Raw genomic sequence first — 16,392 nt, forward strand, 5'->3', positions numbered from 1 at the left:
AAGCTTTGGTTTATCAGCTTAGACCTCGGCACCTTTTAGAAGTCGTGGATCAAGGGCTCTGACTTCTCCCCTACCCATCGTTCCCTTCACTTCCCCTAAAATACCTCAATTCGGCTTTGCATGCTCATAATCAAAAACACACTCAATAATCAGTATAAACAGGCAGATTATAAGGAGGACTAAGAAGTGGCCATAAAAATGGAAACAGCAATCAAAGACTGATCACATATAAGGTCCCAGGTGAGGTTCATCTGATCACAAGGAGCACTATAGGACAATATTGGAAAGGGGAAGGAGAAAGGGATGTTGAACCGGATGAAAAAAAGACAACCCAGATCTAGCATTAAGATTCGTACATAAATTTCTTATCCGTTGTTGCTTGTTTTTGTCTGATTCAACCTTTGGAACAGACTCCAAAGCTACCCAAACACCTGAATGGCATCGAGGAAGGATATTCCTGAGAATGTTTTAGCCAAAGGACACACGTGTTCTGGACTGTACATCCAGCTTGTAGTGAGAAATAAACGTGTGAATAGTCAACCAAGAAGCTGTAGCACAAATGCCATCAATCTGAATGTGCATGAAGCAGCCCTTGCAGAAAGAGCCTTTATTTTTTTTTATGTAAAGGTACTCCTAGCTTGCCACAGACAAAGGTTATACAGTCCGAAAGTGTAACTTCTGATACAGACTTACACGGTTTAGCTTTTGAGAAAGCAACAAACAGCTGAACAGATTTCCTAATGTCCTTAGTCTTGTGCAGATAAAATCTGAGTTGTCTATGGACATCTAGTTAATGTACATTATACTCTATTTTATTAGAGAATTTAGGAAAAAAGAATTGTCTGATTAAAGTTAATTTTGGATGCCACTTTTGGAAAAAAAAAGTGGGATTTGTTCTCAAGGACACTGTGTCTTTATGAAAAATCATATATCAAAGTTTAAAGGAAGCAGCCTGGAATTCAGACATCCTCCTAGTGGAAGTAATGGCTGCCAGAAAAATGTTTTTCCAAGACAGAAATTTTAAGTCCACTGTGGTTTCTGGTTCAAAGGGTGCTTTAGGTAAAGTCTTTAGCATGACAGTAATGTCTCATGGAGGAATCTGATCACTAATAGATGGACTCAATAAGAAGGTTCCCTTCAGAAAGGGCTTAGAAATCTTTAGTGATGCTATGGGAATTTGATTATGTCCACTGTGGAAGATGGAAACGACTGCAACTGAACCTTGACTGTTGAAAAACTAGAGTTCTTTTGAAAAAGGTCTGATAAAAAGTCCAGGATGAAGAAAGTGTTGCTGAGAAAGGCTTTATTCCCCTGGAAGGTAGACAAATAGAAACGTTTTTCCATTTGCTACAATAAACTTTTCTAGTATTTTGCTTTTGTGAAGCTGACAGAATGTGAACTACTGAAGCAGTCAGCCTGTTCACCATTGGAATTAGAGAAACCATGCAGTTAGTTTTAATGGCTTTAGGTTTGGGAGAGGTTGCCCAGATAGGTAACTCTGGAGGTTTGGATGGTGAACTACTGTCTAGGTTGGATGCATTAGATTAGGCCAAAGGAAGGAAAACCAAACTTACCGGGGCAAAAGAGAGCAATGAGGATTACTCTGACCTTGTATCTTCTGGCTTTCTGAATTAATTTCATTACAAAAGATATGGACAGAAAGGCATATGGGAGATCCAGTGGCCAACTGTGGACTACAGAATCCCTCAGGGATTTACCCTCCGAGGGATCAAGTGAAGTACCTGCTGCACTTATTATTTAGGTACAAAGCAAAAAGATTACAACCAGGATGGCCCCAGTGGCTGAAGATTTGGGTTGCTACCATTTGATTGAGAGACCACTCATTAGGCGGAAGAATGGACCTGTTCAACTTGTCCCCTTGTTCCCCAGGAAGTCCCTGGGATGTGCAATGCTATTAGAAACTGATGAGATGTTATCACCTACTGGCACTCTCTCATGGTTTCCCAGCAAAGTAGATGCAAGGGAGTTCCGCCTTGCTTGCTGATATACCAGACTACTGCCATGTTGTCTGTCCTGATAGCAATCACTCCCCAACTGGTCTGGGGAGCGCCTGCTTGATGGCCTTTTTTCTATCAACTTTTTTTACTATTGTTTCAGCAGATTCCATGTGACTGGGGGGATGTCAGGAATACCTTTCTGTTTCTGTGGAGGTTAAAGAATGGGAATATCATAACCTCTGGTGATTACCTTAGCAATCATGTATCCTGTGTGATGGTCTTCCAGGCTTGACAGTGCAGGGACAAATGCCTGCACTGTCACCAGAGTGTGGCAGTTGAACAACCCTTCAGGAGCTCTGACAGATTTCTCAGTGCAAGGACAGCAAAATCCCTAACTGTGCAGTCCAGGTTTACCCCTAGGGCACTGTCCATTAAACATGTCCCTTCCCCTGCTTCAGGAGGGTCTGTTCACAGTAGCATCCAGGTGAAAACCCTAGGACTTTCTGAAACACGTCTTCTTTTCCTCTCTCTAGTTCCTAGAGAAGGCCCTGTAAGGGACTGAAAAGCAGATTCCAAAGGCAGACAGGGTCTTACCATCTTGCTCACTCTTGGCAAGGGTTTCCTTAACCTTAGGTCTGAAAACAGTTGAACCATCAAGAGGAGCATTAATAAAGGACATCTAAAAGCCCTCCATAAAGTCACAGTCACATCCAGGTGTGATGTCAGATAGTTATGCCAGTGCCTACTGCTCGTTGCTCTAGCTGTATCATCAGCTGCATTAGAAAGCAGACGTATGAATATATTGGACATAGAATGCTGTTTTTTGGACATCTGCCTGGCAAGTTACCCAAGGGGGACTTGGTAAGCTCTCTCTGGAAACATGTGATATGGCAAGATAGTTTAGCATTTTAAGAGCAAAAGTCACAGATGTATACATCTGTTTCCCAAACATGGTCAAAGCCCCTGACACCCTGCTAGGAGGATGGACAGATGTCTCTCTTCCAAGAGTTCCTTCTTTCTGGCAGCCACTACAATTACGGCATCCACTAGTGGACCCTTGCTCCACTGCCTCCTGTCTTTATGGGCAACCAAGATCTTAGCTGGTTTCTTCAGGATTGGCTCACATCATCAGGATCCTTCCATACCTGTTGCACCACTAGATCTACAAGGTTGTCAAGTAGGCAGCAACACCCAAGAGGTAGATGAGACATCCCCAATATCCTCCAGGAACACAGACTGCTCAGGAGTGGGGACATCTGTGGACAAACACCCTTGTTGTTTCATCAGTTCTAAGATATTGCCAAAGATGATGTCTTTGAAAGATGATCATGGGGAGGTGTCTCCTGTGACTGACTACAGGGAAAAGTCCAGATGTCTCCAAGCACATCTGTTTCCTATGACACTGTCTCAAGAGGGCTTCAGGGGAAGAGTCAGAATCAGACTGGGAACTCAAATGGTGATTACCCCAAGGATAAGTTAAACTGACTGTCCCAGTTGATCCGAATGCTGCACAGAGTCGGTAGAAGACTCTAATAAGGGTTGGAACGGAACCAAGCATAACATTGATATATCTTCTCCTGGTCTGGCAAGAATCCTTTCAAATGCCTAGAAAGCTGAGGCTGTAATCAGTGCTAAAGAGACACCCCTCTGATCTGAAAAAAGAATAGGAAGAATATCTTCTGCTCTGACCTGCCCCACCTCAGGTCAAGGATGACACTGGAGCTAAGCTATCGAGAGCCAAGATGGATCTGAAAGCTTAGGAGTCCTGGCCCCAAAGCTTCAGCTCCAAGACTCATCCCAATCCAATAAAATCAGAGTCAAGAGAGTAAAGGACACCACCAAAGTCGGTCAAAAGTAATGTTGGCTCTGGCTAAAGTGCTCCAGGAAGGTTCAGATCCATGGGACATGGATCAAAAGGTTGGACCAGAAACTAATGGAAAGATAGGTGGAACTGTACTAAGAAATAACTTAAGTACTCAAGCAAGGGAAAAAATTAAATACCAGAAAAACAGACAACAATGGGATAAGAAGTCAAGCAAGAAACCCACAAGCTACTCTATATAAGAATATATATATAGCAGAAAGGCTATTATACCATGACCCCCCATTAATATTCCAAAACGTGCACGCTGATTGGCCAGTGTGCACGTTGTAAATCGACTTATACTAATGGAAAAACGTCCGGTCGCCCGGACTTTTTCCATTAGTATAAGTCTCTTTTAAAACACTGTCTCGCTATGTTAAAAGAGTTTAACACAGCGACACAGGTTTAAAAAAAGCAACGGAGATCTCCGTTGCTTTTTTTAAAGCTGTCTCGCTATGTTAAACTCCTTTAACATAGCGAGACAGAGTAAAAAGCAACGGAGATCTTGCTTTCTCCGTTGCTTTTTTTTAAAACCTGTCTCGCTATGTTAAACCCATTTAACATAGCGAAACAGGTTTTAAAAAAAAAAAAGCAACGGAGAAAGCAAGATCTCTGTTGCTTTTTACTGTTTTGCTATGTTAAATGGGTTTAACATAGCGAGAACGATTAAAATAAGCAACGGACATCTCCGTTGCTTATTTTAAAGCTGTCTCGCTATGTTAAACCCATTTAACATAGCGAAACAGTAAAGAGCAACAGAGATCTTGCTTTCTCCGTTGCTTTTGGCCACAGATCTGATGTACTGCGTAGGCATGTGCAGTACATCAGAAAGTACAGTTTTGTACCTACCATAAATGTAGATGTCCGAACAGGATAGCATCTGCAGTCCTTACAAATGGGTTGTCCTGTCGTCAGGCAGCCCTTCGGTCGGCCGGATTCCAAAGTCTGGGTCTGGCCTCGGCTGGTGTCGCACTTCACCCGACATCATCTCTGCTGGTCTTCGGGTATAAAGGCATCAGCCGACACCATTTTCCTCAGTGTTTCTTGCCCCAGATGCCAGTTGCCCTCTTGGATAGCTAAATTTTTGGGTAAATGCCAATGTTTCCGAAAAGGTAGAAGGCAAACACAAAAAATAAGCATGTATGTACATATATACAAACAAATACACCATAAGAGATCCCCCCCCAGCTAGCTATTAGGTGGGCAAATACCCTAGGAGTACCACAGAGGGAAGGGTGGGTAATCCTGACTGCAGATGCTATCCTGTTCAGACATCTACATTTATGGTAGGTACAAAACTGTACTATGTCCTTCAAGGATGCATCTGCAGTCCTTACAAATGGGTAGAATACCATAGCCAAACTAGGGGAGGAGGAAGAAGAATTATGGTGTAGTTAGGATCCCTTGCAACACAGCAGTGGCAAACCCTGCTCGGGATCTAGAGTATAGAGGTAAGTTATAATGCTTGGCAAATGTATGCACGAAGGTCCAAGTAGCCGCCTCAATAATGTCCTTGGTAGCCACTCCTCGTAAGAAAGCTGTGGTAGTGGCTGTAGCCCTTGTAGAATGAGGCCTTATGTTCTGTGGAATTTGCTTTCCATGGTAGGAGTAACAGAATCTTATGCAATTTCCTATCCACTTGGAGATTGTCTGTTTGGAAATTGCTTTTCCTTCTCTTCCTGTTGCATAAGCTACTAGAAGCTGGTCAGTTTTTCTATTGCCCTTGGTTCTGTCCAGGTAGTAGCGCAACTGTCTATGTACATCCAAGGTATGCAGCAGTCTTTCCCCTGTTCTGTGGATTGGGAAAGAAGGTAGGTAGGTGGATAGCCTGGTTTAGAGACACTCTGGATACCACCTTAGGCATAAATGTAGGATTAGTTCTCATGGACACTCTATCTTGATGGAAGATTAGGAAGGGTTGTACTGCCATTAAAGCCTGTAGTTCTGAAACCCTTCTTGCTGAAGTAATTGCCAGTAGGAAAGCAGTTTTCCAGGATAGGTGTTGAAGATCTGCTGTTGCTGCTGGTTCGAATGGAGGGAGTGTCAATTTTTCTAGCACAAAGTTCAAGTCCCATGCTGGTAATGGGGGTTTCCTAGGATGTTTTACATTCTTAATTCCTCTCAGGAACTGCCTGAGTAGAGGATGTGAGAAGACAGGGGGATCGAAGCTGTATTCTGCAGAAATAGCTGATGCATGTATCTTGATGGAGGAATAGGACAGGCCTGTATGGAGAAGCTCTGCCAAATACTCCAGGATGTTGGCAATATCTACCTTTGACACATCTTTCCCTCTTTCAGTACTCCAAATGACAAACCTTTTCCATTTTCCTGCATAGTTCCTTCTTGTTGAAGGTCTGCGGGCCTCAAGGATAATGTCTTTAACCCTTTGGGATAAATCTGGGTTAGTTGCTCTTATGTAATGTTCCAGGCAGTCAGTTGCAGAGTTTTCAGGTTTGGATGCATGATGTTGTAGTCGCTCTGAGTTAACATCAAAGGAATCAGGGGTAGTGTCCACGTTTCCCCCCGAGACATGCTCCTCAGCAATGGATACCAATGTTGTCTTGGCCAATTTGGAGCTATCAGAATTATCCTTGGACGTTCCTCTTTGATTTTCAGTAGTACCTTGTGCATCAAAGGAAGGGGTGGAAATGCATATGCTGTCAGGCCTTTCCAACTGAAGGATAGAGAGTCCACCTTCCAAGCAAGTGGGTGGTAGGTCCTTGTGCAGAATTTCTTGAGCTGGTGATTGAGTGGGGATGCGAATAGGTCTATTTGTGGCATTCCCTATTTCTTTGTGATGGCCTTGAAGATGTCCAGGTGTAGCATCCATTCGTGAGCATCCGAGGTAGTTCTGCTTAACATGTCTGCTAGGATGTTTTCTTTTCCCGGTACAAATATTGCCTGTAACTGAATGTTGTAGCTCAGAGCCATATTCCATAGGTCCAGAGCCATTTGGCATAGGGGGTATGAATGAGTGCCTCCCTGTTTGTTGATGTACCACATGACTGTGGTGTTGTCTGTCCTTATCATCAATTGGACTTCTTTGAGGAATGGTCTGAAATTCTGGATTGCTAGTTTCACTGCCAGCATTTCTTTTTGATTTATGTGCAGGTGCAGCTGATCTGGAGTCCATAAGCCTTGAATGCACTTGTCCAGCATGTGGGCCCCCCAACCGAGGTCTGAGGCGTCCGTTGTGATGGTTTGGCTTGTTTGAATGTTGTGGAAGGACAAACCTGGGTTTGACTGGCATGCCTGAGCCCACCATAGGAACTCTTGTTTCAGGCATGGGATTAGTGGTATTTCGGTTTCCAAGCTGTGCCTGTGTTGAGACCATAAATTCTTTAGGTACCACTGTAGCATTCTCATATGCAGTCTGGAATGGGGGACCAGGATTATGCAGGATGCCATGAAGCCCAAGGCCTGCAGTACTTTCCTTGCTGTTAGTTTGTTCTGCTTTGTTAATGCCAAGAAGTAAAGAGGAAGTTGTTCTTGTTTTTCTGCAGTTAGGAATGCCATCTGTTTTACTGTGTCCAATTCTGCACCCAAGAAAGTTCTTGTTTGGGATGGTATCAGTCTTGACTTTTTTAAATTGACTGTGTATCCCAGGGCTTGTAGTAAGCAAATGACTCTTTGTAAGTCTTGTGTCAGCTTGCTTTTGTTGTCCGCTTGTATCAGGCAGTCTTTCCAGGTATGGATAAATTTGGATTCCCTGAAGCCTGCAATGAGCGATTACTGATGCCAGGCATTTCGTGAACACTCTGGGTGCAGTAGATAAGCCAAAGGGCAATGCTGAGAATTGATAATGCTCTGATCCTGCAAGAAATCTGAGGTATCTTCTGCAATTTGGTCGAATGGGGACGTGCAGGTATGCCTCCTTGAGATCTAGAGTTACCAGCCAATACTCCTTGCCCAGCATGGGAAGAAGTTGCTGTAGGGTCAGCATTTTGAATTTTGGAACAATGATGAATGTGTTTAAGGTGGACAGGTCGAGAATAGGTCTCCAACTTTTCTCTTTTCTTGGTACTAGGAAGAGTCTGGAGTAAAATCCCTTGCCCTGTTCTGTAGGTGGTACCCTTTCCACAGCTCTCATCTTTGTTAATTGAGCTATTTGTTTTAGAGCTTCTGTCTTTTGATTTGGTGGTAGGTTTGCCCTTCCTCTTTTTACTGGTAAGGTATGGAAGTGAAACCTGTAGCCTTGGTCTATAGTTTGCAAAATACACTTGTCTCTTGTGATATAGTGCCAGTTTTTTGAAAATAAGGCTAATTTTCCACCTAAGGGTGCTGCTATTTGTTCCCTGGTAGGCGGTGTGAGAGCCAAGTCACTGTGATTGTCCGGTTGCAGTGGTAGTGGTTGTATCTGTGCCTCGTTGGTTATTGCCTTGCCACTGGCGTCCCCTGTAGGCACCTCCTCTGGATTGATTTCTGCCTCTGGAACGCCTATTCCTGCCTCTCTGAGTTTTAGAGGAGTCTGGAAAGGACCAATTTTTGGAAGGCCAGTTCCTGCTAAACCTTGGGGGCTGAACCTGTAGGAAATCTTTAACTGTTTGTACAGATTTTGCCTTCTCTTCCATTTTCTTCATTACTTGTTGGGCAGGAGAACCAAATAGACTGACCTTATCCATAGAAGCATCTAATAGCTTTGCTTTAACATGATCCGGCAAGACCTGTTCTTTCAACCATGCATGCCTTCTTATAACTGTGCCAGTCATGGCTGATCTAAATGAAGCCTCCAGTGCATCATAGCCACATTTTAAAGAATGGTTACTAACCTGCTGAATGTTATTCACCATTTCTAGAACATATTTCTTATCTAAGGAATCATCAGAGGACAGTTTCTTAGTTAACTGATCAAGCATAAACTCTTGGTATTGGATCATATGAAACTGACAGTTCAAAGCTCTAGCTGAGAGAGTAGCAGAGGTGTATACCTTTTTACCCCATCTCTCTAAGGACCTGGATTCCCTTTCAGAAGGGAGAGGGTTTTTCGCTGAGGTCAAAGCTACTGCCTTAGGCCCCTGGGAGATAGTCTCAGGATCTGCAAAAGGAGCCTTGTATAAGTGGTGATGAGTGCCCGGTACCCTGTAAAACCTATCGGGCTTAGCAGGGGCTGGAGGTAAAGTATCAGGAGCAGTGCAAACATCATTAAATGCATCATCCACAACAGGAAGAACTGGAGGTATAGCTAAGGGCCTATGTTGCGGTAAGTGTAAAAAGGTCCTAAGCCTTTTTCTTGAATCTGAGAAATCTTGTCCCTGCCATTGGAATTGCTCTCTCATGGCATGTAAGGTTTCCCCAAAGGAAAATTCCTCTGGTGGAGAGGCAGAAGGAATAGATTCTTCAGCATCGGAATCTTCATAAGTAGAAAAGGGAGCCTCTGGATGGTCTGTAATGTCTGTATCATCAGAAGAGTCATCTGAGGACACTGGCTCAGGGGGCTCTGCTCTAGGTCTCTTTTCTGGAGGTTGAGAGGCCCTGTCTGGGTGAGATTGGGATCCCCTTATTAAAGAGATGAGATCCTCTGCCAGAGTAAGCATTTGGGAACTGGAACTGGGCCTGTGAGAGGGGGGCTTAACAGGCACAGACTTAGCAGTTTTGGCTGCTTTAGCCCTGGCAAAGGCCTTTATAGACATGGCTGCAGGAGGCCTAGCAGCACCACGTGCTGGGGTAGAGACATCCAAAGGGATGGTGTCCGATAATTCTGGAGAAACCACATTAATAGGCAAAACTTCAGATGCCGATTCAACAAGGGTTGAAGGGGCCTCGGTAGTAGTCAAGGATTCGGCTGTAGATTGACCCGTTTGCTCGGTTTCGGCCGAAACCGAGACACTCGCGGTTTGCTTAACCGTGGTTTCGGCCGAAACCGTGGATCGCGAGTGTCGGTCCTTTTCTTTGCGTTTTTTAACAATTTGAGTAGTCGGAGGATCCGACGGCATAATGTACGCAAAATCTGAGCCGAAAAACTGTTCAGCAAACTCCGACCGACGCCTAAGCATTCGTCGGTTGAAGGAAGCACAGGCTAAACAAGCTGCTACGTCGTGGTCTGGGCCTAAACAAGGTAAGCAGTAAGAGTGGAAATCTTTATGAGGTATTTGTTTCCCTCAAGTTAAACAGTTATTCACTTTTTCTGACATCGGCTGGGGCAAGAAAGAGTCCCCAACGGGGTACTTAGCTTTTTAGAAGTCTTCGAAGTAGTATTCGGTAGTAGTAATCTCTGGATCTGACCGACCGGCACTTGCGAACAGCTTCTGCTTCGGGCGCCACGTGGCAAGAAAGACTGAGGAAAATGGCGTCGGCTGATGCCTTTATACCCGAAGACCAGCAGAGATGACGTCGGGTGAAGTGCGACACCAGCCGAGGCCAGACCCAGACTTTGGAATCCGGCCGACCGAAGGGCTGCCTGACGACAGGACAACCCATTTGTAAGGACTGCAGATGCATCCTTGAAGGACATCTGCCGCGGATACCAGACAGCTGCGGAAGGGCAGCAAAGAGGCATTATACAATGCCATTATTTAAGAAAAGTAATTATTTCTTTTCTTAAATAAGTCATAGTATAATAGCAATAACCCACTTCTGGGTGTGGGTAATGCGGGATTTACCCACGGTTGTCTTTGTTTGGTCCTTCGGGCTTCGCCCTCGGGACCAAACCACGCCAACCGTGGGTAAATCCCGCATTACCCACACCCAGACGTGGGTTATTGCTATAATAAACTACACTTAAAAGAGTTAAATCAGAACCCTCTTATACCATGTCTCTTCCTATCATATGGCAAAAGAGATCCGAGGTATTTTACATACATACAGAGATATGTACAAACATTTCAAGCACAGCATTAAAGCCCTTCTAGCATGCTAATATACCCAAACAGTTTTTTTCCATAAGTGTCCAGGCTGTTCTTAAAAATATCTAAACTAGTGCTTGCTTTAATGTAATTTGGTAGTCTATTCACACATCAGCTGCTCTCTCTGAGAACCAATTACACTTCTCATTCCTATAGAATCTTTTTTTAAATTTCTCCAAGTCTTTTGGGTTTCTAAGATGATGAAAGGAATGGACCCCATTCCTAAGTCAAAGTATGACTAAAGTTCTTGAAATTAGTATTGTTTCAGTCTTTGATTTTAGCCTGAAGTGTTCTTCACTGCACTGGCCATGTACCCAATAATGACACCTTCTGCAATTTGTATGGAGTAACATATACTGGTAACATATAAAAAAAAACTATAATCATATTTAGATAAGACCCGTTGCTCCTATTACTCCTGGAACTGTCTGGGTATCTTTCTTCCACATTGCTCTCGTTTCTGCCTGCAAATCCTGACACTTTATGATGTTGTCTCTCTCTGTTTGCAAGACACTGTAGTCACTGGGTGTAGCGATTTCAATGATCAAGGCTACTTTTGTCTTCTTTTCATGGACCACTATATCTGATTTTCTCACAACTGTCTTTTGAACTGTTGGTAATGGGTGATCCTATGTGATGTAGACTTCATCATTTTCTATGAGGCTTTGTGGCTCATATTTCTAGTATTTTTCAGCTATTTATTATTACAATGTTTGCACAATCCCCAGTGCAACAGTCTTGCCATCTTATTATGCCTTTCAGTATACAGTCCTTCTGCCGTTAGTATGTCACAATCAGCAAAAAGGTGTGCAACTGTTTCCAATTCTGTTTTACTCTTGTGAGGTCGGCAGATATGTATGCAGTCCCATGTTCACATATCTATATATGTGATTAACTTCAAGGAGGCTCATACATCATTCGGAATGGGGAATATATAATCTTGGTATGTACTGATTTTTATAAATCATTTGATAAGCATGAAGCATCCTTCTTGTTTTCCTGTCTAATCTATCCAACACCTTTTGGGGCCAGTCAATCACTCCAAAACTGTAAGTAAGAACAGGAAGAGCAAATTGGTTTACAGCTTAAACTTTGTTCCTAGATGCCAATGCTGTTTTCAGGATGAATTAAAGTCTTCTAAAATAGTCCTTACTGAGTTTTATTTGCATTTGTTCATGTTTTATTGTTGATCCTTCATCAATTCTCAAATATTTATAAATGCCCTCTTGCTCAAGTTCACGTTCTTGTCTCAAACTGATGTTTTCTTGATGGTGCAGCTTTCCTGCTTTAAAGGCTGCCTTTGCACATTTATCAAGACCAAATGACATTCTTTTATCATCTGAAAAAGTTTTGACAACTTGCAGTCATGCTTTCAGTACCTCATCTGATGAGCTATACAGTTTTAAATCATCTACAAAGAGAAGATGAGAAGTCTTTACACTTTGTTCCTTTCTGGGAGCCAAATTATGGCCATAGGCTAATCTGTTAAGCAGACAGTGTAATGGGTTAAGGGCAAGGCAAAAGACCAGAGATGACACCCTGGAATATCCCTCTTTGAATTTTTATCCCTGGAATAATAATTTGTCCTTTATCATAGCTTAACTGCAAAGTAGTTTGCCACTGTTTCAAGGTCATTGTGATGTAGTTTATCAGTGCAGGGTGTATCTTATACATTTTTAAGCACTCTTTTATCCATGAATGTGGGATACTGCTTTTTTGTAGTCTATCCATGCCATACTTAGATTCTTCCCCCTTTTACAGTTTTCAACAACAAATGATCCTTCGTTCCATATGACTTTCTTTTATTACCCTTTTGTTCTACTGCCATAATTGTGTTTTCTTCTAAATGACTATAAACTCTGTCGGCATCAATTCCAGTGTATAGTTTATGTGTCGTCAGAAGGCAAGCTATCGGTCTATAGTTTTTAGAGTAGCTTGCAGGTTTGCTCTTAAGTAGGAGCATTGTTGTTAGCCAGGCTGGTGTCTGTTTGGGGTGTGCATATAATTAATCATGGCTAAATCATTGTGGAAAGATGTTAATACTTTTAGCCAAAAGTTAGGTACTGCATGTAGGCCTGGGGTTTTCCAATTAGAGGCTTTTCCTAACTTTGTTTCAATCTCTCTCTGGCTGTTACTTCATCCCATTTCATATCCTGTGCATTTGAACTTCTTATTATTTCTTTAACTTCTAATATCCATTTAGCATCTTTGTTATTTTCCACGGGATCTTAATAAATATTTATCCAAAATGTATCTATTTCTTCTTTTTTGGTGGTCTTTCAATTCCTTTTACCTTGTTTCCCAATTCTCTATAAATTTTTTTTTGGGTCACCACTAAATTGCTTATTTTGCACTCTTCCTTTACATTCATATGTGCATCTTCTAAGTTTTTCTGCCTGTGCTGATATTTTTAGTTTATTATGTCAGTGCGCACAATAAATCCTGATTGTTATAATACTGTGCATTGCTTTTATCACGTGCATCTTTCTGAGTATTTTTGTTGCTCTGTTCCCTCTTCTATACTCTTCTAATGGGTCTATATTAGATAACAGAACTTTCAAAAGTTTGAGTGTCATATGGTCGACACCATATGATCGAATTTTTGAAAATTCAAACGTTTTAACGGAGATCTCCCTATAGTGCGGAATGGGAAGATTTCCCTTTTCTACACTGTAATGTGATCTCGGAGCTGGTATATTTAAAGAGCAGGGGTGTGGGGGGGGCACAGCCCCCCACATGAGGGGTGCAGGGAGGCTTTTCCTTCTGCTTAAAATGTTCAGGTAGGTTATTTGTGTACTCTTTTTTTTTTAATTAGATGTTCAAACTTTTAAAAATTCGAGCATATGGTGTCGACCATATGACAGTCAAACTTTCTGAATGTTCCGATTATCTAATATAGATCCCTTCTAACAGTGGCAATTCTTCTGAATCTTCTACACAGGCTGTCTGATGATCCTCTACTACTTACTGATAATCTTACACATTCCCTGAGGTAGCTGTCTCTAAATTCTCTATATACCTAAATAAGGTCTCCTCTTAAATATCTGTATGAGATACTGTACAAATTCAGATATTTTAACCTTTCATAACAACTTAAATTTTCCCATCCATGCACACCCTTCATATACTTCCACTGTGCTCTTTCCAGTTTACTCATGGTTGTTTTCTTATAAGGTTTCCATATTATTCCATACTCAGGTTTGGGTCTAATGTAAATAACAAACAATGCCTTTATAATTTCTAATTTTGTAAACTTTATAAATCTTTTTACACAACCTATAGTTCATAGCTATCATTAACGAATTGGTTGATATGATTAGAAAAACTCAAAGCTGGATCCTCATATACCCATGTCCTTAAACGAATCTACAGTTTCAATCACTGTGTGATGCATTAAATATATATTTTTCATTTTATGCCGCCCAAATCACATATGCTTAGATTTTGATGTACCTATTAGCATATTATTCTCCTATGCCTAAATGGTCAATTTAGTCAAGTTATTTTGCAGACATGCCCTATCTGTAACACATGTAATCATTTTAACAATTTCAAGTCATCTACATAAATATTGTAGAACACCTCAGATGAAAAAGATACAGCTGAAATATACAATCTATACAAATAAGGGCCTAGGACAGAGCCCTGTGGGCCACCGACTGTAACCAAGAATTACACCTGTCCAATTGCTGTATAATACTCTCCATGTCCTATTTGTAAGCCATGCATCCAGCTATCTTATCAAGAGTATATAAATACCTAGCTGTTCTAATTTAGTGATCAGTGTTTTGTGTACGACCCTGTCAAATGCTGAAGTTAAATCTATATAAGTTGCATCACAGCACAATTTTTTGTTCATAGCTGTTATTAATATTGTTATAGAACATCATGTTACAGGTGGTAATAGACTTTCAATGCATGCATGTTGATATATGGTTTCATGTTCCAGCCTTTCCAGTTCTGTCAATAACTCATCCAATATTACCTTCTCCATTATTTTTCCCAACAAGAAAGTAGACTTAATGGTCCATATGACTCTGGGTTTGTCATACTCCCCTTCCCTTAAAGACAGGTTTAATAAACGCATGTCTCCAATCTTGAGGAATCTCTCTATATTTACATGACCTAGTAAATACCACATATAATGTGCTTAAGTGTTCTCAGGTCATTATTATGAATTATTTTTCCTCTCTGTGCTTTGTTTGGATCCAGGTTGCATAGTTCTATTTCAATATAATCTAACATAACTTCAGTATCTGAGGTTATCTGGATGTCACTAGGACAACTTCACATCCCCTTTCTAGAGTCAAAAATGTTTTGCATAAGACTTTTTTAATTTATTTGCATAAGATTTTTAAAATATATCTAAAATCCGTAGTGTTTGAGAATAAATTTTAGAATCTGCACACAGTTTATCAATTTGTATGTCTTCAGTCCTTCCACATCTTATGTATCTATAAAATGAGAAGTTATTTACCTACCATAACGTTCCATGTTAGTTGTCTTCTCTCGCCTTCTTTCTTGCTTGATGGGTTCAGAGCCGATCCTCGGCTCCGACTCGGCACTTTGCTAAGCTCGAGAGTCACTTTTACCAGCTCGAGGCAGCCCCATATCCCATGATGCAAGGCAGTAAGTACCCAGATCTCGTTTGTTATCTATAGGCAATAACACCTAGCATAAAAAACTTCCCAGAAGGAAAGAAAGGCAAAAAAAACCTGAAGGATGGGTAAGGCAGACCAGAACTGTCTGGTCTTAAGAAGCATTCTTCTATATAGGGAGAAAAAGGTCTGTCCAGGCCAGGGGGCAGGAGGGAGGGTCGCAAGAAAGAAGGCGAGAGAAGACAACTAACATGGAACGTTATGGTAGGTACATAACTTCTCAATGTTGAGTTGTCAATCTCGCCTTCATTCTTGCTTGATGGGACCGTGTCCCTAGCACCTCTATCCTGGGTAGCTCAATGGAACAGACTCTTGAGAACTGTAGAGCCAAAACTGGCTCTATCCCTGGAGGCCAAATCCAATTTGTAATGAGAAACAAAGGTATGAGGAGTGGCCCAAGTGGCTGCTGCACAAATAGTGTCTAATGGAAGTCTAGCCTGAAAAGCTGTGGAAGTGGCTAAGCTTCTGGTTGAATGCGCTTTAGGTTTTGAGCACAGCTGTTTTCCCCTGAGCTGATAGATTTCAGAGATGACGGAAGAAAGCCATCTAGATAAGGTCACTTTAGAGACAGGAAGGCCTTTCTTGTTATCAGCATAAGAAAGAAAGAGCTGATCGGATTTCCTGAATTGTTTTGTTCTGTCCAAATAATATCTGAGTTGGCGGTGAACATCAAGATAATGTAATTTTTGTTCTGATCTGTTTGAGTAATTTGGGAAAAATACAGGGAGGTCAATAGATTGGTTCAAATTATTTTTCGAGGCCACCTTAGGCAAAAAGGTCGGATTAGTTCTCAAGGATACCCTGTCTTTGTGGAAGACCAAATAAGGGGGATGAACAGAGAGAGCATGAAGTTCAGACACTCTCCTTGCCGAGGTAATAGCAACAAGGAAGAGTGTTTTCCATGAAAGAAATTTCAGGGAACATGAAACAGCTGGCTCAAAGGGAGGAAGAATTAAGGATGTCAGCACTAGATTTAGGTCCCATTGAGGAGGAGGACTCCTGACTGGAGGTTTCAGGAGAAAAATTCCTTTTAGAAAGGCTCTACAAAGCCTGTGGGACATAATGTTGTG

At 41.8% G+C, this 16,392-nt stretch overlaps 1 protein-coding gene across 4 annotated transcripts in view; it reads right to left on the reverse strand.

Annotated features, from left to right (window-relative positions):
- MYO9A (myosin IXA) overlaps positions 1-16,392 on the reverse strand; it is a 2,281,069-nt gene that overhangs the window by 1,621,166 nt on the left and 643,511 nt on the right. The gene's annotated exons all lie outside the window — the stretch shown is intronic.

The sequence above is a fragment of the Protopterus annectens genome, chromosome 7.part0, assembly GCF_019279795.1.
Source record: "Protopterus annectens isolate FY-2018-M chromosome 7.part0, PAN1.0, whole genome shotgun sequence".
NCBI classification, from domain to species: Eukaryota; Metazoa; Chordata; order Ceratodontiformes; family Protopteridae; genus Protopterus; species Protopterus annectens.